Source organism: Salvelinus fontinalis, chromosome 37, assembly GCF_029448725.1.
Source record: "Salvelinus fontinalis isolate EN_2023a chromosome 37, ASM2944872v1, whole genome shotgun sequence".
Taxonomy (NCBI): domain Eukaryota; kingdom Metazoa; phylum Chordata; class Actinopteri; order Salmoniformes; family Salmonidae; genus Salvelinus; species Salvelinus fontinalis.
The window spans coordinates 8,558,096-8,582,918 of NC_074701.1; the positions used below are offsets into that span (position 1 = coordinate 8,558,096).

Genomic DNA, 24,823 nt, shown 5'->3' on the forward strand with positions numbered 1-24,823 from the left:
ATAAGACCAGAGTATCTTGTTTTTCATGGTCTGAAAGTCTTTAGGTGCCATTTGGCAAACTCTAGGTTGGGCTGTCATGTGCCTATTACTGAGGAGTGGCTTCATTCTAGCCACTCTATCATAAAGGCCTGAATGGTGGGGTGCTGCAGAGATTGTTGACCTTCTGGAATGTTCTCCCATCTCCACAGAGTAACTCTGGAGCTCTGTCAGAGTGACCATCGGGTTCTTGGTCTCCCTGAGACAGTTCTGTGTCAGTGGGACCAGTGGACGAAAAATAGGCTGAGTGAATGAGGAGCAGATGTTGTCAACCTTCTTTTCAAAGTGGTTGACAAAGTCATATGCAGGGAGGCAGGGGGTGGAGGATTAAGGAGGGAGAAGAAGGTGGAAAATAGTTTCCTATGGATAGCGACAGAAGCTTGACATTTAAAGTGATAGAAAGTGGCTTTCGCAGCGGATACAGAGGAAGAGAAGGTAGAGAGCAGGGAGTGAAAGGATAATAGGTCCTCCGGAAGTTTAGTTTTCCTCCATTATCACTCAGCTGCCCACAGCCCCGTTCTGTAGTCTCGCAATGAATCAATCAGCCATGGAGCAGGAGGGGAGGGCCAAGCTGGCCTTGGAGGAAAGGGGACAGTGAGAGATAGGATGCAGAAGGGAGGAGAGTAGGGTCGAAGAGGCAGGATCAGGAGACAGGTCGGATAAGGATTTAGCAGAAGGGAGAGATGATAGGATAGAAAAGGACAGAGTAGTAGGAAAGAGAGCGTAGATTGTGACCATCTGGGTAGGGTTAGGGTTGGAGGAGAGGGAGACAGAAAAGGAAACAAAGTCGTGATCAGAGACCTGGAGGGGGGGTTACAATGAGATTAGTAGGTTAACAGCCTCTAGTAAAGATGAGGTAAAGCATATTGCCTGCCTTGTGAGTGGGAGGGGACGGGAAAAGGATGAGGTCAAAAGAGGCAAAGAGGGTAAAGAAAGAGTTGAAAGAAATGAATCGAAGTCAGACATCGGGAGGTTGAAGTCGCCAAGTACGAAGAGCGGTGAGCCATTGTCAGGAAATGAGCTTATCAGGGTGTCAAGGTAATTTTAGGAACTCTAAGGACACCTGGTGGTGCGAAAGATGACTACAATTTTAAGCTTGAGGACACCTGCCTGAATGAGGAGTTGGACAGGTGCATGAGGGAGAAAAGAGAAAATCTCCACATAGGAGAAATTAGTAGCCCTGTGCCACCACCGCGACGACCAGATACGCTCTGACTATGAGCAAAAACATAGTCAGATGAAGAGAGAGCAGCTGGAGAAGCAGTGTTCTCTGGGGGCGATCCATGTCTCCGTCAGGGCGAAAAAGTCAAGGGACTGAAGGGCATCATATCTGCATTCTTGACCTCAGATCGGCAGTTCCAAGCGCTGCCAGAGACCAGGAATTTCACATGGGTTGTGCCCGCAGGGTACACTAAATTAGAAGGGTTGCAGCCAAGGGGTGGGGAGCGTCTGTAAAGCCTACAGGGAGAGGAGTGGACAGGTATAGAAAACACACATAGTTGCCAAAGCTACAAAAGAGCTAAATGAGATCTGAAAATAACTAGGTAAGATACTCAAGTGAGAGAGTGGTGTGGAACCTTCCTCTCTTCACTTCCTCAAACAACTCGGCAGATACCGTCTTAGTTTTGCAACGAGAACGCCACTGACACAGCCGCCTCAGAGAAAACAGTGGAGACTGAAGTAATAATTACTAAATGCCTTGCAGAGGTGAAAAGCACAACTCCCAGTGCTAATTGCTAACTGACTAGGAGAGGAGAAACCACCTCGCCTCCAATACAGCCACTGATTACCAAAACAACAACAGTCACGTATTGCTCTGCCCCTTAATCCTGGTTGACGCGTCAACAATCATCTGCAAGTTATGCGCAGTCAGCGGTTCACACACCAGGTAGGCTACTGGGAAGACAGGCAGCACTTAAAGTAGCTAGGCTCTATTTAGCAAAAAGACAGTAAGTACTAGACAACGACAGACAAACAATTGATTTAGCACTCCTGGGGATATCAGGAGTCTTCTAGCTATAGAAAGACTAACCAGTAACAAAATAAAACAATACTGTGTGTCTTTCTATGCATTTAATGTCTGTGGGTGAATTATGCAACAATTACTGTAAGCAGATGTGCTAAAAAAATGTGATGTAGATTTGTTTATGCCATTGCTTGATCTATTATACATAATATATCACATTATGGCCTAGTTGTCACGATCGTCGTAAGAAGCGGACCAAAGCGCAGCGTGGTTTGAATACATTCTTCTATATTTAATGAAGAGCACTTAAACAAAAAGAACAAAATAAATAAGACGAACATGACCGCTATATAAACACAGTGCTAACATGCAACATAACATAGACAATAACCCACAACACAAAACAGGCTACCTAAATATGGTTCCCAATCAGAGACAATGAATGACAGCTGCCTCTGATTGAGAACCATATCAGGCCAAACGAGAAAACCCCACATAGAAACAGACAACATAGATAATACCCACCCAACTCACGTCCTGACCAACTAAATAAAAACTAAACAAAGGAAATAAGGTCAGAAACGTGACACTAGTAGTCAAAATGATGACCAGTCGGTAAAATAGAGGACATAATTATGACCAACTGTTCAGAAAAATACATCATATTCGGGTCAGTAAAAATATATTTAAAAAATTCAAATAGTTTGTGACCAGAAAAAGACATACTGACATAGGTTTATGGTGCTTTCAAGACAACTGGGAACTTTAAAAAAAAAACTAGGTGAAATCATGACGTCAAGTGGTCTTCAGGTCGGAGAGTCGGGGCTCTAGAAAGATGTCTTCAACGCACTAAAGAAGGTTCAAATCGTCTTACCCGGAACACGTCTTAACACTTGTATTTATCCTTTTTCACTTGCTTTTTTCAAGTGTCAAATGTCACTTTTTGTACACGTGTTCTTTACACCTGTTCAGTGTGCATTTACAGGGGATTAGAACGCTTGTTATGGTCATTTTTACACGCATTCATTACACCTGTTCAGTGTGCATTTACAGGGGATTAGAACGCTTGTTATGGTCATTTTTGCACGTGTTCTTTACACCTGTTCGGTGTGCATTTACAGGTGATTAGAACACTTGTTATGGGCACATTTTTTTTACACGCGTTCAGCCTATTGGGTAAGGAATGGCGTTTTGTAGTTGATTTTGGATAATTGCCGAAAACAACTTATTTGGTAGCTTAACGTCACATTTTGTGATTTTTTAAAAACATTTATGTATTGAAAAAAGCTCAAAAAAGCTTCATAATTTATAAAGGTCATGTTAAATGAATGATATTATCTCATAGAAGAAAACATATAAGATCTCCTAAGCCCGTCTTAACCTGACCTTATTTTAGCCGTTTTGTCATATTTCTACCCTTATTACATTTACATTTGAGTAATTAAGCAAACGTTCTGGTAATATTTTGCTAAATGCATATACTGTAACTCACATCCCTGGGCCATGTTTTAGCATTTTCCTCACAGTAATACACATTTTCAGTCTTTATTGGTCTTGTTACACAAATTATTAATTCATTTCTGCCCAGAAAAAATCTATTCAGTCCCTCTACATTGAAGTAAATGGTGGCCAACTTGAAAATAGGCTGCTGTGACTGATTTTACACTGAATCCATGATGACTCTATGGAACTTTTCCAATGGGTCTCCTTGTTCTGTGGGAAGTTTGGTGTAGTTATCATCTAGGGTACCATGTAATAATAAAGCACATCCCAATGCTGCCCAATATGTCTCATAAATATCCCCCAGAATACATACAGGTACTGAATGACCTTTGACCCCCCCCCCTCCCAAGTTGGACCCATGGAGATGTCAATAACATTCCAAATATGTTATACCTTATTTCATACCTCAAGTTAATAACATATCAATTGCCTTATTTGTCAAAGATTGTTCCCTGTTAATACATTAATTTCTATTTTCTGCATATCAACAATTTTGCCTCTGAAGTAACAAGCTATAAGTCCATGTGAAAGCAAATCCCCTCCATTGTGTATTCATTATTTTATAGTAACAATAGGTTCCTCCAGCCTTTCTCTTGAATTGTGATTTCTTACTCATTCTAATGACACTATATATCCACTAGATGGGGGTGTTTTGACTAAAGTACCTACTTTCCAAAATCTCATCTGTTTGATTATTAGATTCATGTGTTAATAGTCACTACCCTTTCCAAGCCACAAAGCCTGGAGGAAAGGACCTGGCTGCAGTGGAGGAAGGACATGGGTCATTTCAAAGGCCATTTATTCTCGAACAGTGTTATAAATCAAATCAAGCTGTATTGATATAGCTTCAGACATGCACTTCACAGGAAAAAACTATGAAATTAAAAACTGAAATATTTACACAATAAACAAAATTATTATTATTTTAAACTAAAAGACTAAAAAAACACCCTAATGAAAAGCAAAGCTAAAAAGGTGTGTTTTAAGATCCACAGTTTCGGGCCTCATCAGGTTCTCCGGCAGGCTATTCCAGAGGCTGGAGGCATATTAACTAAAGGCTGCCTCTCCATGCCTCTTGGTCCTTTGACCCCCCCAAGGTGGATAGTTAAAAGGCTATTGCCTGAGGACCTGAGGGACTTACTGGGTACATAACTCAAAAGCATGTCTGACATATATTGGGGTGCACCAATCGTTGATTGATTTAAAAACCAATAGAAGAATCTTAAAATTAATTCTAAAACTCACAGGCAGCCAGTGCAGCGACCTTAAAACCGGTGTGATGTGTGACCTCTGTCTGGTCCTGGTCAGTACCACGCTGCAGCAGTCTGTTTGTTTTGCATTTGACCAATGGCTTTGTTGGGTAGACCAGACAGGAGATCATTACAGTAGTCAAGCCTGCTTGTAATAAAAGCATTGATGCGTCTCTGTATCAGCCTGAGATAAAAACGGACGTACCTTGGCACCTGAGGGGTGGTAAAAAGCTATTTCGGTCACATTTGTAATGTGTGATTAGAAGTTGAGTTCAGAATAAAAGATTACACCTAGGGTTTTTTACCTAGTGTTTTATCTTTGGTGGCCGTGAATTATCATGTCCGGCCCGATTCTCTCTGTGATTTGGCTCCAATAATTACCACGGTCTTGTCTTGATATAGCTGAAGGAAGTTAAACTTGCTTGAATGAATTAGTCAGTGGGCTTCTATATTTACATACTGTATATATATATATATATATATATATATATATATATATAAATATAAAGGCTTTTGGATAAGAGAAAATCAACCATATACAATTTTCCTACTTTGAAAAGCAACATCACAGAAGACACTCGTTTTCTACACTTGTAAATGCAAACACAACATGTGGAAGAATCACGTGTAAAAATGTACACCAAGGGATTAGAACGTTTGAATATTGTACTTTCAGACACATGAAAATGTGCCACCGCACACGTTCCGAACGCATGTGTAGTAAGGGGCCCATATGGGATCAATATCATGCCAAATGTATTCACAAATGTAAATCACCAATCCACGAATGGAAATCACTTTCCACTAATGTAAATCAGCAATCCACATACGTAAATCGCTATCCACAAATGCAATTCACTATCCACAAACACCTTTTGATTTGTATTTGTAAATCGATATATTGCATTAGAATTGTTTTATCACTGCAGATATGCGGGTCATTCCTAAGGGCCTTAAGTAAAATGACTGCCATAAAGATTTGCACATAGGAGGGAAATGCACAAACATGTGCATTGACGAGAAGAAAAATACAAAAAGTTCTCACGCGTGGAAAAAGGTTCTCACCCGTAGAAAAAAAGTTGTACCCATAGAAAGCGATTTCTATAAATCAGAAATTATAGTACGATAACCATAATATGTCAGCCATATGTGTAACCATAGTATGTCCAACGTAAATAATCAAAACCCTAGCCCTAGATTACTCTATATTTGCAACACTATTGCGGTGTACACCCGTTCATCCCCCAAATAGTTGAATTAGCTGGCCAGTGTGATAGTGTAACAGTATAACTTTAAACCGTCCCCTCGCCCCGACACGGGCGCGAACCAGGGACCCTCTGCACACATCAACAACGGTTGCCCACGAAGCATCGTTACCCATCGCTCCACAAAGGCCGAGGCTCTTGCAGACGTAACTGATTGAAATACTACTAGCGCGTACGCGCTAACTAGCTAGCCATTTCACATCCGTTACAATAGCACCACTAAATGTGAAAGATATGCCATACATTGTAAGTGATTATAATCCATCCGCTGTCTCATGTTGCACAGACGATGAGCATTAAGGAGACATAAGTATTCCTGAGGACTCTAACCGTTTCGCCAGGAGAGGCATGCAAAAGGTAGAGGGGAGGTGTAGGATATGGAATCAGACTTTGTAACAGGATTGCATTTGCTCCAACCTGGGCTTGAACCAGGGACCCTCTGCACACATCGACAACAGTCAAGTGCCCAGTTCGGGGCGGGGCTCAATGTGGGCGGAGTCAAACATTTGACCCCACCCACCAGTGTTTTTTTTGTCCATCTGAGGTTTGACAGTCACACACTGAATACAAACACACACGTTTGTGCAAGGTACATGTTGAATACAAACGTATTTCATTTTTGACGATCGTAAGAAATACTATATATTAAGTGGTACCAGAACATGTGTTTTAACACTTTTTGCTTCATGCTATACTTGAGACAAGCTACTGATATTGTTGCAGTGAACAGCTGTAACGGCTGTCGTAGTCGTTCTCCTCCTCAGACGAGGAGGAGCATGGATCGGACCAAGATGCGGATTGGTAAGTAATCATTATTTAATGGAAAAACAACAAACACTACAAAATACAAAAAACAACAAACGTGACTAACCTGAAACAGTCCTGTGTGGCCCAAACACTGACACAGGAACAAACAACCACAAAACACAAGTGAAACCCTGGCTGCCTAAGTATGATTCTCAATCAGGGACAACGATTGACAGCTGTCTCTGATTGAGAATCATACCAGGCCGAACACAAAATCCCAACATAGAAAATCAAACCTAGACCAACCCACCCAACTCACGCCCTGACCAACTAAAACAAATACATGACAAAGGAAAACAGGTCAGGAACGTGACAGAACCCCCCCCTTAAGGTGCGAACTCCAGGCGCACCAGCACAAAGTCTAGGGGAGAGTCTGGGTGGGCGTCGGTCCACGGTGGGGGCTCTGGCGCTGGTCGTGGTCCCCACCATAGTCAATCCCCGCTTCCGTGGCCTCCTCCCAATATCCACCCTCCAAGTCAATCCCACTATTCCAAAGAGCAGTAACAGACTGAGGGGTAGCACCGGACTGAGGGGCAGCACCGGACTGAGGGGCAGCACCGGACTGAGGGGCAGCACCGGACTGAGGGGCAGCACCGGACTGAGGGGCAGCACCGGACTGAGGGGCAGCACCGGATTGAGGGGCAGCACCGGATTGAGGGGCAGCACCGGACTGAGGGGCAACACCGGACTGAGGGGCGGATCCTGGCTGGCGGAAGGCTCTGGCGGATCCTGGCTGGCGGAAGGCTCTGCGGATCCTGGCTGGCGGAAGGCTCTGGCGGATCCTGGCTGGCGGAAGGCTCTGGCGGATCCTGGCTGGCGGAAGGCTCTGGCGGATCCTGGCTGGCGGAAGGCTCTGGCGGATCCTGGCTGGCGGAAGGCTCTGGCGGATCCTGGCTGGCGGAAGGCTCTGGCGGATCCTGGCTGGCGGAAGGCTCTGGCGGATCCTGGCTGGCGGAAGGCTCTGGCGGATCCTGGCTGGCGGAAGGCTCTGGCGGATCCTGGCTGGCGGAAGGCTCTGGCGGATCCTGGCTGGCGGAAGGCTCTGGCTGGTCCTGGCTGGACGGCTCTGGCTGGTCCTGGCTGGACGGCTCTGGCTGGTCCTGGCTGGACGGCTCTGGCTGGTCCTGGCTGGACGGCTCTGGCTGGTCTTGGCTGGACGGCTCTGGCTGATCCTGGCTGGACGGCTCTGGCTGGTCCTGGCTGGACGGCTCTGGCTGGTCCTGGCTGGACGGCTCTGGCTGGTCCTGGCTGGACGGCACTGGCTGGTCCTGGCTGGACGGCACTGGCTGGTCCTGGCTGGACGGCACTGGCTGGTCCTGGTTGGACGGCACTGGCTGGTCCTGGCTGGACGGCTCTGAAGGCTCGGAACAGACGGGCAGCGCTGGACAGGCAGACAGTTCAGACCACGCTGGGCAGGCAGACAGTTCAGGCAGAGCTGAGCAGGCAAGCAGCGCAGGCGGCGTTGGGCAGACGGCCGACTCTGACCTGCTGAGGCGCACAGTAAGCCTGGTGCGTGGTGCCGGAACTGGAGGCACTGGGCTGGAGACACGCACCACAGGGAGAGTGCGTGGAGGAGGAACAGGGCTCTGGAAACGCACTGGAAGCCTGGTGCGTGGTGTTGGTACTGGGCTGGGGTGGGAAGGTGGCGCCGGATATACCGGACCGTGAAGGAGGACCTGCGCTCTTGAGCACCGAGCCTTCCCACCCCTACCAGGTTGAATGGTCCCCGTAGCCCTGCCAGTGCGGCGAGGTGGAATAGCCCGCACTGGGCTATGATGGCGAACCGGGGACACCACCTGTAAGGCTGGTGCCATGTACGCCGGCCCGAGGAGACGTACTGGAGGCCAGATATGTTGGGCCGGCTTCATGGCACCCGGCTCGATGCCCAACCTAGCCCTACCAGTGCGGCAAGGTGGAATAGCCCGCACTGGGCTAAGCACGCGTACTGGGGACATCGTGCGCTCCATCGCATAACACGGTGTCTGACCAGTACGACGCCCTATCACTCCACAGTTAGCCTGGGAAGTGGGCGCAGGTCTCCTACCTGCCCTCGGCCCACTACCTCTTAGCCCTCCCCCAAGAAATCTTTGGGTGAGCCTCTCGGGCTTCCAGCCGCTCTGCCTTGCTTTCGCCTCGTAATATCTCCTCTCCGCCTTCGCTGCCTCCAGCTCCGCTTTGGGGCGGCGACACTCCTCTGGCTCTGCCCAGGGTCCTTTCCCGTCTAGGATTTCCTCCCAAGTCCATTCCTATTTTCCCCATTGCTGTTGTATTTGCCTTCCTTCTCCACTCCGCTTGGTCCTGTTTTGGTGGGTGTTTCTGTAACGGCTGTCGTAGTCGATCTCCTCCTCAGACGAGGAGGAGCATGGATCGGACCAAGATGCGGATTGGTAAGTATTCATTATTTAATGGAAAAACAACAAACACTACAAAATACAAAAACCAACAAACGTGACTAACCTGAAACAGTCCTGTGTGGCCCAAACACTGACACAGGAACAAACACCCACAAAACACAAGTAAAACCCTGGCTGCCTTAGTATGATTCTCAATCAGGGACAACGATTGACAGCTGTCTCTGATTGAGAATCATACCAGGCCGAACACAAAATCCCAACATAGAAAATCAAACCTAGACCAACCCACCCAACTCACGCCCTGACCAACTAAAACAAATACATGACAAAGGAAAACAGGTCAGGAACGTGACAACAGCAGATGTATTATTCTTGTCAGGTACTGTTAAAATTGTGTTGATAAATGTTATAACTTCGTAATGATATTATTTCATTGAGCATATATATTCAGTTACTGTCACGTTCCTGACCTGTTTTTCCTTTCTCTTGTATTATTTTAGTTGGTCAGGGCGTGAGTTGGGGTGGGTTGTCGATGTGTTTGTTCTATGTTGGGATGTTTGTGTTCGGCCGGGTATGATTCTCAATCAGAGACAGCTGTCAATCGTTGTCCCTGATTGAGAATCATACTTAGGCAGCCGGTGATTCACGTGGTTTTTGTGGGTGCTTGTATCGCGTGTCTGTGTTAGTACCACACGGGACTGTTTGCGGTTTGTCACGTTTGTTGTTTTGTATTTTGAAGTGTTCAGTCTATTGTCATTAAATATGAACACTAACCACTCTGCATATTGGTCTGATCCTTCTCGCCTCTCCTCCTCGTCCGAGGAGGAGGATTACGACGATCGTTACAGAACCACCCACCAATCTAGGACCAAGCGGAGTGTAAACGGGCAGCGACAGCAGCAGAGACAGACACAGGAATGGACATGGGAAGACGTCTTGGACGGCAAGGGTTGTTACACATGGGAGGAGATCCTGGCTGGAAAGGATCGCCTCCCATGGGAACAGCTGGAGGCAGCGAGGAGAGCGGAGGCAACCGGAGAGAGGAACCGGGGGTATGAAGGTACGCGGCTAGCACGGAAGCCCGGGAGTCAGACCCAAACATTTCTTGGGGGGAGGCACACGTGGAGTGTGGCAAAGCCGGGTAGGATACCTGAGCCAACTCCCCGTGCTTACCGTGGAGTGAGAGGGTGTCGTACTGGTCAGACACCGTGTTATGCGGTAAAGCGCACGGTGTCCCCAGTACGCGTGCTTAGCCCAGTGCGGGCTATTCCACCTCGCCGCACGGGTAGGGCTAGGTTGGGCATCGAGCCGGATGTCATGAAGCCGGCCCAACGCATCTGGCCTCCAGTGCGTCTCCTCGGGCCGGCATACATGGCACCAGCCTTACGAATGGTGTCCCCGGTTTGCCAGCATAGCCCAGTGCGGGCTATTCCACCTCGCCGCACTGGCAGGGCTACGGGGACCATTCAACCTGGTAGGGTTGGGGAGGCTCGGTGCTCAAGAGCGCGTGTCCTCCTTCACGGTCCGGTATACCCGGTGCCACCTCCACGTACCAGTCCTCCGGTGGCAGCCCCCCGCACCAGGCTGTCTCTCCGGGTTCTCTCTCCGGCTGCTCCCACCTGTCCAGCGCTGTCAGAGCCTTCCTCCTCTCCAGCGCAGCCAGTGTCTGAGCTGGCTGCCTGTCCAGCGCTGTCTGAGCTGCCTGCCTGCCCAGCGCTGTCCGTCTGTCCCGAGCCGTCAGAGCTGTCCGTCTGTACTGAGCCTTCAAAGCCGTCCAGCCAGGACCAGCCAGAGCCATCCAGCCAGGACCAGTCAGAGCCGTCCAGCCAGGACCAGCCAGAGCCGTCCAGCCAGGACCAGCCAGAGCCGTCCAGCCAGGACCAGCCAGAGCCGTCCAGCCAGGACCAGCCAGAGCCGTCCAGCCAGGACCAGCCAGAGCCGTCCAGCCAGGATCCGCCAGAGCCGTCCAGCCAGGATCCGCCAGAGCCGTCCAGCCAGGATCCGCCAGAGCCAGCCAGCCAGGATCCGCCAGAGCCAGCCAGCCAGGATCCGCCCCTCATTCCAGTGCTGCCCCTCAGTCCGGTGCTGCCCCTCATTCCGGTGTTGCCCCTCATTCCGGTGCTGCCCCTTAATCTAATGGGGGTTATATGGAGGGTGGCCATTGGGAGGAGGCCAAGGAAGTGGGGTTTGACTATGGTGGGGTGGGGACCACGACCAGCGCCAGAGCCGCCACCGTGGACAGACGCCCACCCAGACCCTCCCCTAGACTTTATGCTGGTGTGCCCGGAGTTCGCACCTTAAGGGGGGGGTTATGTCACGTTCCTGACCTGTTTTTCCTTTCTCTTGTATTATTTTAGTTGGTCAGGGCGTGAGTTGGGGTGGGTTGTCGATGTGTTTGTTCTATGTTGGGATGTTTGTGTTCGGCCGGGTATGATTCTCAATCAGAGACAGCTGTCAATCGTTGTCCCTGATTGAGAATCATACTTAGGCAGCCGGTGATTCACGTGGTTTTTGTGGGTGCTTGTATCGCGTGTCTGTGTTAGTACCACGCGGGACTGTTTGCGGTTTGTCACGTTTGTTGTTTTGTATTTTGAAGTGTTCAGTCTATTGTCATTAAATATGAACACTAACCACTCTGCATATTGGTCTGATCCTTCTCGCCTCTCCTCCTCGTCCGAGGAGGAGGATTACTACGATCATTACAGTTACTACCTATCCTGATTTATAATGCTATTTACTTTCCTCATGAGAATGGAGACAGACTATACCATATAGACATATTGACAAGCGGAATGTGCACTGTACATTAAGTTATACCAGCTCCAATAAAGAGATCAGAGACTCGGGTGACTTCTACGCCATCTTTACTAAACAACATAACACAATTAACACAGCAGACAAAAACAAGATTTGACCACTCCTCAAAAATGGCTTCACTCCTGCTCCTCAAAAGAGACGAAGACAGTCATTTTCTTGTTGTCAACTGCCTTCACATAGAACAATCTCATTTTCTCTCTTTAACTGGAACGAGAACATGAATGATTACTTGAGGATAATATTTTCCTCTTCATCCAGGCCATCATACAACCGTAGCTCTTTAAGGGTTGTAATGCGGTCTTCCCCGTCCATCCCAACTAGGGAGGGAAACGGTACCTTTAAATGTTTGGCGTTCCCACCACCTTGCTGCCTCTAGGTCAGTGGTTCTCAATCCTGGTCCTGGGGACCTAAAGGGGTGCACATTTCTGTTTTGCCCTAGCACTACACACCTGATTCAAATCAACAACTCCTCATCAGGCTTTGATGATTTGAATCAGCTGTGTAGTGCTAGGGCAAAAACAAAAATGTGCACCCCTTTCGGTCCCCAGGACTAGGATTGAGAACCACTGCTCTAGGGTGTCCCTGAGAAGAACATCTGCTTCCTTGACGAAAAAGGAAGAATAAATATTAAGAGTAGTACCTCATTGGGTGATCAAGACAAATTTACACCCCACTTTCACAATACCACCATGCAAACAAAAGCCACTATTACTAAAGGGGTTTTCAGTGATATCTATAACTGCGCAACAAGTCCTCACAACTATTATATCTTGACATGCATCAAGCCTTCAGCATTACACACAGTAGACTACATACCCAGTTCACAGCTCCCAGTTCACCATGCTACAAGCCTTCAGCATCACACACAGTAGACTACATACCCAGTTCACAGCTCCCAGTTCGCTGTGCATTTTGTTTTCAGTATAGTCTAGAACGAAAACAGATTGTGGTCATTAAAGAATGTAAGGGAACCTCTAGGGATGTGTGTACCTGAATGCACCTTACTTTAGCTAATAGTCTATACAGTGCCTGACCCTGCAGAGCTGGATGCTGATGTGACATGTTGTGACTTCTTGGGGGGGGGCGTCTTCTACATCAACCTGAAATATATTGGAGAGGGAGGGGTATTACGTCTTTAAACATTGGTTTAAGACTATACCACTCATCATATGAGGAGTTTTTTCTTTACATATTTAAACATTGGTTTAAGACTATACCACTCATCATATGAGGAGGGGGGGGGGGGGGGGTTACGTCTTTAAACATTGGTTTAAGACTATACCACTCATAATATGACACCTCCACCTCCTGTTTTCGCCACGCCTTTTTCGATCTTTCAACCTCTCTTCTTCAGACCTTAGTGAGTGAATGACATACATTAAATACATTCAATATGAAAATATATTCAGGTCAGTCTGGCTACAGTGAAACAAGTGATTTTAAGGATGCAAATGAAAAGTCTTTATAATGTTCAAGACTTACGGCATGGGAAAGTTCTGCAGGAGAACTAGGCACCACCATCGCCTAATTTGAGGCATGTTTTCCTTTTAAAAAAGAAAATCACACAATCCGATGGGTATCCCAAAAATAACTTATATCCACTAGTGATGAGAATTTATGGGTGCTCTTGAGGGGCCCATGTCTAGGGGGATGTAGCTTTATGGTGGCCTGAATTGGTTCCCAATCAGAGACAGCTGTTTATCGTTGTCTCTGATTGGGGAGCCTATTTAGGTTGCCATTTTCCATGTTGGTTTTGTGGGTAGTTGTCCATGTTTAGTTGCCTGTGAGCACTACGGTGGCTTCAAGTGTCGTTTGGATGTTTCCTGTTTTGTTGGCGACATCGGAAATAAAGAAGTACAGTATGTACGCTCAAAACGCTGCGCCTTGGTCCACTCCTTTAAACGGCCGTGACAGACACTCTCACTTACTTCCATGGTTTATATTTTCATCCATGTAGGTTAGGTTCGAATAAGATTCGCTTTCGTTGACGTTGATACCTTCGTCGTGAACCTTAACTTGGGTGACTTTGAAGGAGACGGGAAGGGTTCGGTTTAAATGCGTTTGACTCCGCCCACATTGAGCCATGCCCCGAACTGCACACTGCAGTCAGGGGCTTCTCACAACAGTCCCCCTCGAAGCATCGTTACCCATCGATCCACAAAAGCCGCGGCCCTTGCAGAGCAATGGAAACAACTACTTCAAGGTATCAGAGCGAGTGACGTCACCGATTGAAACACTATTAGCGCGCACCACTAACTAGCTAGCCATTTCACACCTCCTCCTTTTCCGCAGCAACCAGTGATCCGGGTCAACATCATCAATAGGATCAAATTTATCCAACCATGTAACGGCTCTCTTTCGGTGAGTGAGTTGACCAAGGCGCAGCGGGTTGTGAATACATAATGAACTTTATTTAACAAGACGAAACTAAACACACGAAGAACACATGAATAATTTTACAAAACAACAAAACGAACTAGACAGACCTAAACTATGAACTTACATGAAACGAGGAACACATAAACAGGTCCTGGCTGAGGGACTCTGGCAGGTCCGGGCTGAGGGACTCTGGCAGGTCCGGGCTGAGGGACTCTGGCAGGTCCGGGCTGAGTGGCAGCTCATGACTGTAGGGCAGCTCATGACTGTAAGGCAGCTCATGACTGTAAGGCAGCTCATGACTGTAGGGCAGCTCATGACTGTAGGGCAGCTCATGACTGTAGGGCAGCTCATGACTGTAGGGCAGCTCATGACCGGAGGGCAGCTCATGACCGGAGGGCAGCTCTGGCAGCTCCTGACTGGCTGGCGTCTCTGGCAGCTCCTGACTGGCTGGCGTCTCTGGCAGCTCCTGACTGGCTGGCGTCTCTGGCAGCTCCTGACTGGCTGGCGTCTCTGGCAGCTCCTGACTGGCTGGCGTCTCTGGCAGCTCCTGACTGGCTGGCGTCTCTGGCAGCTCCTGACTGGCTGGCGGCTCTGGCAGCTCCTGACTGGCTGGCGGCTCTGGCAGCTCCTGACTGGCTGGCGGCTCTGGCAGCTCCTGACTGGCTGGCGGCTCTGGCAGCTCCTGACTGGCTGGCGGCTCTGGCGGCTCCTGACTGACGGACGGCTCTAGCGGCTCCTGACTGACGGACGGCTCTAATGGCTCGGGACAGACGGGTGGCTCTAATGGCTCGTGGCAGACGGATGGCTCAGAAGGCGCTGGGCAGACAGATGGCTCAGACGGCGCTGGGCAGACAGATGGCTCAGACGGCGCTGGGCAGACAGATGGCTCAGACGGCGCTGGGCAGACAGATGGCTCAGACGGCGCTGGGCAGACAGATGGCTCAGACGGCGCTGGGCAGACAGATGGCTCAGACGGAGCTGGGCAGACAGGCAGTGCAGAAGGCGTTGGGCAGACGGCCGACTCTGCCCTGCTGAGGCGCACAGTAGGTCTGGTGCGTGGTGCCGGAACTGGAGGTACCGGGATGACGGCACGCACTTCAAGGCTAGTGCGGGGAGCAGGGACAGGGCACACTGACCTCTCGAAGCGCACTATAGGCCTGGTGCGTGGTACCGGAACTGGAGGTACCGGGCTGAGGGCACGCACCTCAGGGCGAGTGCGGGGAGAAGGAACAGTGCGTACAGGGCTCTGGAGATGCACAGATGGCTTAGTGCGTGGTGCCGGAACTGGAGGCACTGGGCTGGAGACACGCACCATAGGGAGAGTGCGTGGAGGAGGAACAGGGCTCTTAAAACGCACTGGAAGCCTGGTGCGTGGTGTAGGCACTGGTGGTACTGGGCTGGGGCGAGGAGGTAGCGCCGGAAATACCGGACCGTGTAGGCGTACTGGCGGCCAGATATGTAGGGCCGGCCTCATGACATTTGGCTCAATGCCCAATCTAACCCTACCAGTGCGGGGAGGTGGAATAACCCGCACTGGGCTATGCACCCGTACAGGAGACACCGTGCGCTCTACTGCGTAACATGGTGTCTGCCCGTACTCCCGCTCTCCACGGTTAGCCTGGGAAGTGGGCGCAGGTCTCCTACCTGCCCTCGGCCCACTACCTCTTAGCCACCCCCAAGAAATTTTTGGGTGGTACTCATGGGCTTTTCGGGCTTCCGTGCTAGATGCATCCCCTCATAACTCCGGTTCCCTTCTCCGGTTGCATTCTGCTCTCCTCAGTGCCTCCAGCTGTTCCCATGGGAGGCGATCCCTTCCAGCCAGGATCTCCTCCCATGTGTAGCAACCTTTCCCGTCCAAAACATCCTCCCAAGTCCATTCCTCCTTCTTGCGCTGCTGCTGTCGTTGCTGTCCGTTAACCCGCTGCTTGATCTGGGTTTGGTGGGTGATTCTGTAACGGCTCTCTTTCGGTGAGTGAGTTGACCAAGGCGCAGCGGGTTGTGAATACATAATGAACTTTATTTAACAAGACGAAACTAAACACACGAAGAACACATGAATAATTTTACAAAACAACAAAACGAACTAGACAGACCTAAACTATGAACTTACATGAAACGAGGAACACATAAACAGGAACGACCGAACGAACGAGATGAGACAGTACCATGTGGTGCAACAAACACAGACACAGTGACAATCACCCACAAACAAACAGTGAGAACACCCTACCTTAATATGACTCTCAATTAGAGGAAAACGCAAAACACCTGCCTCTAATCAAGAGCCATACCAGGCAACCCAAAACCAACATAGAAACGGAAAACATAGACTGCCCACCCAAAACTCACACCCTGACCATCACACACATAAAAACCAACAGAAAACAGGTCAGGAACGTGACAAACCAACTTTTTTCTATGACTACAGATCGCTTTCTACGAGTGATAACTTTTTGTCTTTATGGCAGTCATTTTACTCAAGACCCTTGGAAATGACCTGCATATCTGCAGTTATAAAAAAAAGTATATTGCAATATGTCGATTTACAAATACAAATCAAAAGGTGTTTGTTTGTGGATAGTGAATTGCATTTGTGGATAACGATTTACATTTGTGGAAAGTGATTTACATTTGTGGAAAGTGATTTACATTTGTGGAAAGGGATTTACATTTGTGGAAAGGGATTTACATTTGTGGAAAGTGATTTACATTTGTGGAAAGTGATTTACATTTGTGGATTGGTGATTTACATTTGTGAATACATTTGGCCTGATATTGATCCCATACCTCTCACTTTGCCTCTTTCTCTCTTCTGAAACTATATCGTCAAAGAATGCCTCTAAGCGAGCAAAACTGCGCCCCTCTGTATGTAGCGCATGTATCTGAATCTGTCTGGACAGAAATAGTATGACATGCCATACTCTTTTGGTCCGAACAGCATCAGAGACATGGTCTACACATACTGAGACAGAGACAGAGGGGCAAGGAGGTACGGTAGGGTGGGCCAGGCCCCCTAAGGCTCGCCCATAACGCCAGCCCTGAAAAAAAGCTGTCACACCATTGGAAATTTGAGGCTGTATGGTCCATTTTGGGACTTATTGTTAACAGTAAGCCTTCCATATGATTTCACCAAAACATGTTTTCATTGCTTTTTATACTTAAATTGTCAAAAAAGTATTGTTATTTACATACTGTATATACAGTGGGGAGAACAGGTATTTGATACACTGCCAATTTTGCAGGTTTTCATACTTACAAAGCATGTAGAGGTCTGTAATTTGTATCATTTTTATCAACTGTGAGAGACGGAATCTAAAACAAAAATCCAGAAAATCACATTGTATGATTTTTAAGTAATTCATTTGCATTTTATTGCATGACATAAGTATTTGATCACCTACCAACCAGTAAGAATTCCGGCTCTCACAGACCTGATAGTTTTTCTTTAAGAAGCCCTCCTGTTCTCCACTCATTACCTGTAGTAACTGCACCTGTTTGAACTCGTTACCTGTATAAAAAACACCTGTCCACACACTCAATCAAAACAACCTCTCTACAATGGCCAAGACCAGAGAGCTGTGTAACAACAACTGTTGGCACAATTATTAGAAAATGGAAAAAGTTCAAGATGACAGTCAATCACCCTCGGTCTGGGGCTCCATGCAAGATCTCACCTCGTGGGGCATCAATGATCATGAGGAATGTGAGGGATCAGCCCAGAACTACACGGCAGGACCTGGTCAATGACCTGAAGAGAGCTGGGACCACAGTCTCAAAGAAAACCAGTAGTAACACACTACGCCGTCATAGATTAAAATCCTGCAGCGCACGCAAGGCCGTCTGAAGTCTGCTCAAGCCAGCGCATGTCCAGGCCGTCTGAAGTTTGCCAATGACCATCTGGATGATCCAGAGGAGGAATGGGAGAAGGTCATGTGGTCTGATGAGACAAAAATAGAGCTTTTTGGTCTAAACTCCACTCGCCGTGTTTGGAGGAAGAAGAAGGATGAGTACAACCCCAAGAACACCATCCCAACCGTGAAGCATGGAGGTGGAAACATCATTATTTGGGGATGCTTTTCTGCAAAAGGGACAGGACGACTGCACCTTATTGAGGGGAGGATGGATGGGGCCATGTATCGCGAGATCTTGTCCAACAACCTCCTTCCCTCAGTAAGAGCATTGAATATGGGTCGTGGCTGGGTCTTCCAGCATGACAACGACCCGAAACACACAGCCAGGGCAACTAAGGAGTGGCTCCGTAAGAAGCATCTCAAGGTCCTGGAGTGGCCTAGCCTGTCTCCAGACCTGAACCCAATAGAAAATCTTTGGAGGGAGCTGAAAGTCCGTATTGCCCAGCGACAGCCCCGAAACCTGAAGGATCTGGAGAAGGTCTGTATGGAGGAGTGGGCCAAAATCCCTGCTGCAGTGTGTGCAAACCTGGTCAAGAACTACAGGAAACGTATGATCTGTGTAATTGCAAACAAAGGTTTCTGTACCAAATATTAAGTTCTGCTTTTCTGATGTATCAAATACTTATGTCATGCAATAAAATGCAAATTAATTACTTAAAAATCATACAATGTGATTTTCTGGATTTTTGTTTTAGTTTCAGTTGAAGTGTACCTATGATACAAATTACAGACCTCTACATGCTTTGTAAGTAGGAAAACCTGCAAAATCGGCAGTGTATCAAATACTTGTTCTCCCCACTGTACATTCAAATGGCAACACACTAAATGACTAAGAAACGGACCCCTTTTGAGGCAATGGTAGAGAAGTGCCATATTTTTTATACATCACTCTGATAGAGCTTACAATCTGTTCAGGCCATGTGCTCCAGCCATGCCTTTTGTACTTCCTCATTGCAAGAAAATGACACAGTATTGTGACACGGTATTGGCACAGTATTGTGTCACACGAAGTGGACATCGCTTTAAGGGACAAAATGTAATCTATAAAAAAAAACGGATTTGATTTCACGAATAGACTTGGGAACTATTGTGTATGAAATAAGCTTCTGTGATAGAACTAAAAGAGTAGGTGAAGGGAATTGAATACTTTTTTACAATTAATTTACTTGAAGTTCAAAGTTCCACAACCTTACCTGGGACAGGCACACCATTTGGGCAATTCTCACGTTTGGTTCAAAGTTGTAGGAGAACAAATAATACACTGCATGAATTTACTCACAAAGCTTTTAGCATTACATCACCATTTTTGAAAAATGTAAGTTATATTTGTGTTAGCCATCATGGACAAAAAAAGGGGGGTCCCCTATAAGTTCTCAGAAGAACCTGTTTAAAAATGTGCTGTGTGCAATAATAGTGTTTAATATGATTTTTGAATGAGTACCTCATCTCTGTGCACAACATATACAATTATCTGTAAGGTCCAGTGGCGACCCGTCATTCAGGGCAGGTGGGGTAGAGCCCCACCAATTTTGAGCCCCACCTGTTTAGCCAACAATTATTTTATTATTAGATTTTTTTGGCCTGTTTTGCATGTCATTTTTCCATTAATACGCATCACATATCAGTTTGCAAACAATGTATAATTTTTTTTTTGTTGTTAGTAATAAAGCTGGATACAAACATGGTCTCTTTTTTGATTTCTTGAGTAAGGCAGCTCCAAAATGGCTCAGTGTTCTGTCACTCATAGGGACACTACATAACAGCACAATCTACGGGTAGAGCCCAAAAATTCAAGCCCCTTGGGTGCTGCCACAGAGTTACATTAGAAGTGCCCATCCAAGAAGGCTCAAGGTCATTGGTCAGAGATAAAATTGATGTAAAATCACATTATATCCACCATAGCTTTGATTGGACTGATCATGTCAACATCATACTTTCGAGATCTTAACTAGAAAGCTAAACAACCTGTCATCCTCATGAATCACGTCAACCATTTTACCTCCGTTTTGCCAGCATGTTACACGTGCAACCAGAGGGAAAAAAAACTCTATACCACTTTTACTCCACACACAGAGACGCGTACAAAGCTCTCCCTCGCCCTCCATTTGGCAAATCTGACCATAATTATATCCTCCTGATTGCTGCTTCGAAGCAAAAAATAAAGCGGGAAGTACCAGTGACTCGCTCAACATGGAAGTGGTCAGATGAAGCAGATGCTTAGCTACAGGACTGTTTTGCTAGTACAGACTGGAATACGTTCCGGGAATCATCCGATGGCATTGAGAAGTATAGCACATCAGTCACCGGCTTCAGCAATAAGTGCATCGATGACGTTGTCCCCACAGTTAAAAAAAATATATATATATATATATTTCACCTTTATTTAACCAAGTAGGCTAGTTGAGAACAAGTTCTAATTTACAACTGCAACCTCGCCAAGATAAAGCACAGCAGTTCGACACATACAACAACACAGAGTTACACATGGAATAAACAAACATACAGTCAATAATACAGTAGAAAAAATAAAAGTCTATGTACAGTGAGTGCAAATGAGGTAAGATAAGGGAGGTAAGGCAATAAATAGGCCATGGTGGCGAAGTAATTACAATATAGCAATTAAACCCTGGAATGGTAGATCTGCAGAAGATTAATGTGCAAGTAGAAATACTGGGGAGCAAAGGAGCAAGATAAATAAATAAATACAGTATGAGGATGAGGTAGGTAGATAATGGGTTGTTTACAGATGGGCTGTGTACAGGTGCAGTGATCTGTGAGCTGCTCTGACAGCTGGTGCTTAAAGCTAGTGAGGGAGATAAGAGTCTCCAGCTTCAGTGATTTTTGCAGTTTGTTCCAGTCGTTGGCAGCAGAGAACTGGAAGGAAAGGTGGCCAAACGAGGAATTGGCTTTGGGGGTGACCAGTGAGATATACCTGCTGGAGCGTGTGCTACGGGTGGGTGCTGCTATGGTGACCAGTGAGCTGAGATAAGGTGGGGCTTTACCTAGCAGAGACTTGTAGATGACCTGGAGCCAGTGGGTTTGGCGATGAATATGAAGTGAGGGCCAGCCAACAAGAGCATACAGGTCGCAGTGGTGGGTAGTATATGGGGCTTTGGTGACAAAACGGATGGCACTGTGATAGACTGCATCCAGTTTGCTGAGTAGAGTGTTGGAGGCTATTTTGTAAATGACATCGCCTAAGTCGAGGATCGGTAGGATAGTCAGTTTTACGAGGGTATGTTTGGCAGCGTGAGTGAAGGAGACTTTGTTGCGAAATAGGGGTGTGTGAGAGTCTAGTGCAGCAGGAGGTGGGGAGAATCCTCTTGTCGTCAGAGCTCGACCGAGACTCTACGCTACCTCAACTCCATCTTCACCCTGTTCCCCGGTCAGGCCTGGAGGGCCACTCAGAGCGCTCTGCAGCTACACTGCAACATAGAGGGCTCTCTGTCCTCTAAAGCATCCACAGAGGTCTGGAAGACTGTCCTCAGCCCTGTACAGGCCCATACTGTCCCGACAAACCTTCCCTACACCAATGGCAACAGCCAGCCTAAACTCAAGTCACCCAAACCTTGCTCCAGCACTGGCCCTAGTTAGACCCAGCCATAGCTCCAACTCCAGCCCTACTGCCGCTAACTCGGCCATTCACATCTTCGAGCTCCTGTGTCACTCCGTCTTCCACTTCCAGCCCAGCTGGCTGCCCAGGTTCCTGGAGCTAGCCCAGAAGCAGCAGTCATCGGCGAGCTTCGAGATGGGTCTAGGCTTGGGTGGCTCCATCTGGGGCTAATCTGGAGGTAGGGGATCAGCTGAGAATGGAGAGAGCCTGTCCCTGTATAAACGCGCCCTGTTGACTCTGCCTCTGCCCTGAAACAAGACCCAGATTATGAACAAAACCAGGACTTGGAGGTGGATCTTCTCCTGGTGAGTGGTAGACCCAACACGGTCCTCCAGGCTCTGAGAATCTTGATGGGGAGACGGCAGTGGGAGAAGGTCACGCAAGTGGCCCAGAGGTTCTGCAGGCAGAGTCCCTTACTGATCTTTACTACATTACTGTATGAGGTGGCCCAGCATCAAGACTTGGATCCATACCTAGACCTCCTATGGGCCCTGTGTCCTGAAGAGCTCACGGTCACGGCCATACTCAACATGGTGCTGAAAAATATACCCTCATCATCCTCCTTGAATGTCCCTCCCTTCTCTTCCTCTCTCTCCTCTTCCTCCTCATCCTCCTTTACCTTTGCTGATCCCCAATCCAGCCAGTTGACCATTGGGTTGTTGAAGACGTTGCTCAGTGGGGTTCTACAGAGAGCGACCAGGCCCAACCAGCGGAATGCTGACGTCCTCCAGTCGCCCTCGTTCCCCCCACCCACGCCCCCTCGCCAGGCTAAAGGACTGCCCAGGGATACTACCGATCCCAGTATAGGCTTAGCTCAGCAGCACAATCCTGATGTCAGCAACACGGTGGCCATCTTGGATCAACACAGCCCTTCTAAACACAGGACTGTCTCCGGGGGCAGGGTGACCTCACTTCCTTACCCCACCTGAGAACACACACACTTGACTCTCACCACAAAACCCCCGTCTGACTCTCCCACAACCTGTCAACCCTTATCCTGCCATACCCTAAACACACACACACACACACACACACACACACACACACACACACACACGGTCTCTTTCTGCTCTATACAGAATAGAAGAGCTCTACTTTGGACATTCCCAGCCTTACTTGGTTGGGGAGATATCTTCATTTTACTCTACTTGATGTGCAGTTAGCTTGGCTACAGCCAAAGCATATGAGTAAAAATAGCTGAACTATTGATACCAGTATTGACATTTCTGTTGATTGGTGTGTGGTAGTGGGTTGTTAGATTGAGATTGGTTGGCTATTGAACAACATTAAACTCACATCTCTTCAGTGCTTCATATACACTGGAGCAGGGCTGTGCCCGAACAACTAAGTCGGTCAACAAAACAAATGTTTCTCCTTTAGGCAGGCTTTATGAGTTTATGTGCTGTTGTCAATCATAGGCAGATTAATGGCCATAGCTGACAGCGTACATTCCGAACAAAATATCACTTTAAAGTTATTCCAGGTTATTAAATGACTACTAAATCTTACCATTGTACATACCTCTCTTTGACTTTCATTTTGTATTTTAAAATGCGTATATACACGTGGTGTTATTCAAGTATTATTGTGTGATCAGGAATGCACACCGAGTAGAATGCTGTCTTGCATTTGATAGGCTATTAATGTTCTTTCGATTTAAGTCTATTATAAACTGGGTGGTTCGAGCCCTGAATGCTGATTGGCTGACAGCCATGGTATATCAGACCGTATACCACGGGTGTGACAAAACATTTATTTTTACTGCTCTAATTACATTGATAACCAGTTTATAATAGCAATAAGGCACCTCTGGGGTTTGTGTACCACACCTCCATATACCACACCTCCTCGTGCACTTCCAGCCAACTTGACACAACTGTGGGAAGCATTGGAGTCAGCGTGGGCCAGCATCAAGGTGGAACGCTTTCGACACCTTGTAGAGTCCATGCCCCGACGAATTGATGTTGTTCTGAGGTCTAAGCGGGGTGTGCAACTCAATATCAGGAAGGTGTTCCTAATGTTTGGTATACTCAGTGTATGTATTGATGTTATTATATGTGCATGTCACAGAGCTACCATTCTTGTCTGTAGTGTGGATGAAACACATTAAGGTTTTTCCCAATTGCTAAAACATAATTTTGCAAACTAGGCTGGTTTTATCAAAATACTTAACACAATTCACAAAACCACACACCCAAACTGCAAAATACCTCATATATCCTGCAAAATGAAGCGCTGCAACCAAAATACATATAGCATTATCAAAATCAAACGTTTGCACGAAATGGCACACACTTCATTCATATTACCAAATTTTTGTCAAACCAACTACACACTGTTGGGCATAATGAAAAGCACTCTCATCTTTAGTATGCTTTGCCATAATACTAAAATAGTTCAAATTGTAGAAAATTCTTCAGATGCACAGAAATATTTGCAGATACACACACATGCAGTTGAAACAATTTTTTTTTTTACCAAACAAGTCAGTGCAACATATGCACAGCAGATATATTTACATTGGACTGAAAAAAAATATGCTCACAAAAAAAAACAGTAAACTGAAAAAGAAGATTGCAGAAAAAATGTGCAGAAAAAAAATATTTAAAAAATTTTTTTAGGCAGCATCTTTCCGCACAGCTGGGTCTGGCCACAACGCCTCGTCCACATCACAGGCAATATCTTCCCTTGCCAGACATCGAGGGAAGAAACGCCTTGAGTGCCTTATCCATCCCTGAATCGCACCCACATCAATCTCATCACATGCCTTTTCCATAGCCTGCACAAGAGGCATGCGCACAAAGGGCTGCCGGTCGTATACCTTCCACCGCCGGAAATAACTCTTCTATGGTTCAGAAATGGTGAGTATGGTGGGAGGTATTGCACGAGAAATGGTGGGTGGTCAGCAAACCAGTTTTGGAC

General features: G+C 47.1%; 1 pseudogene; it reads left to right on the plus strand.

Moving 5' to 3' along the window:
* The first annotated feature begins 20,561 nt into the window (after positions 1-20,561).
* Positions 20,562-22,830, plus strand: LOC129835912 (BLOC-2 complex member HPS6-like; annotated as a pseudogene).
* The last annotated feature ends 1,993 nt before the right edge of the window (positions 22,831-24,823 follow it).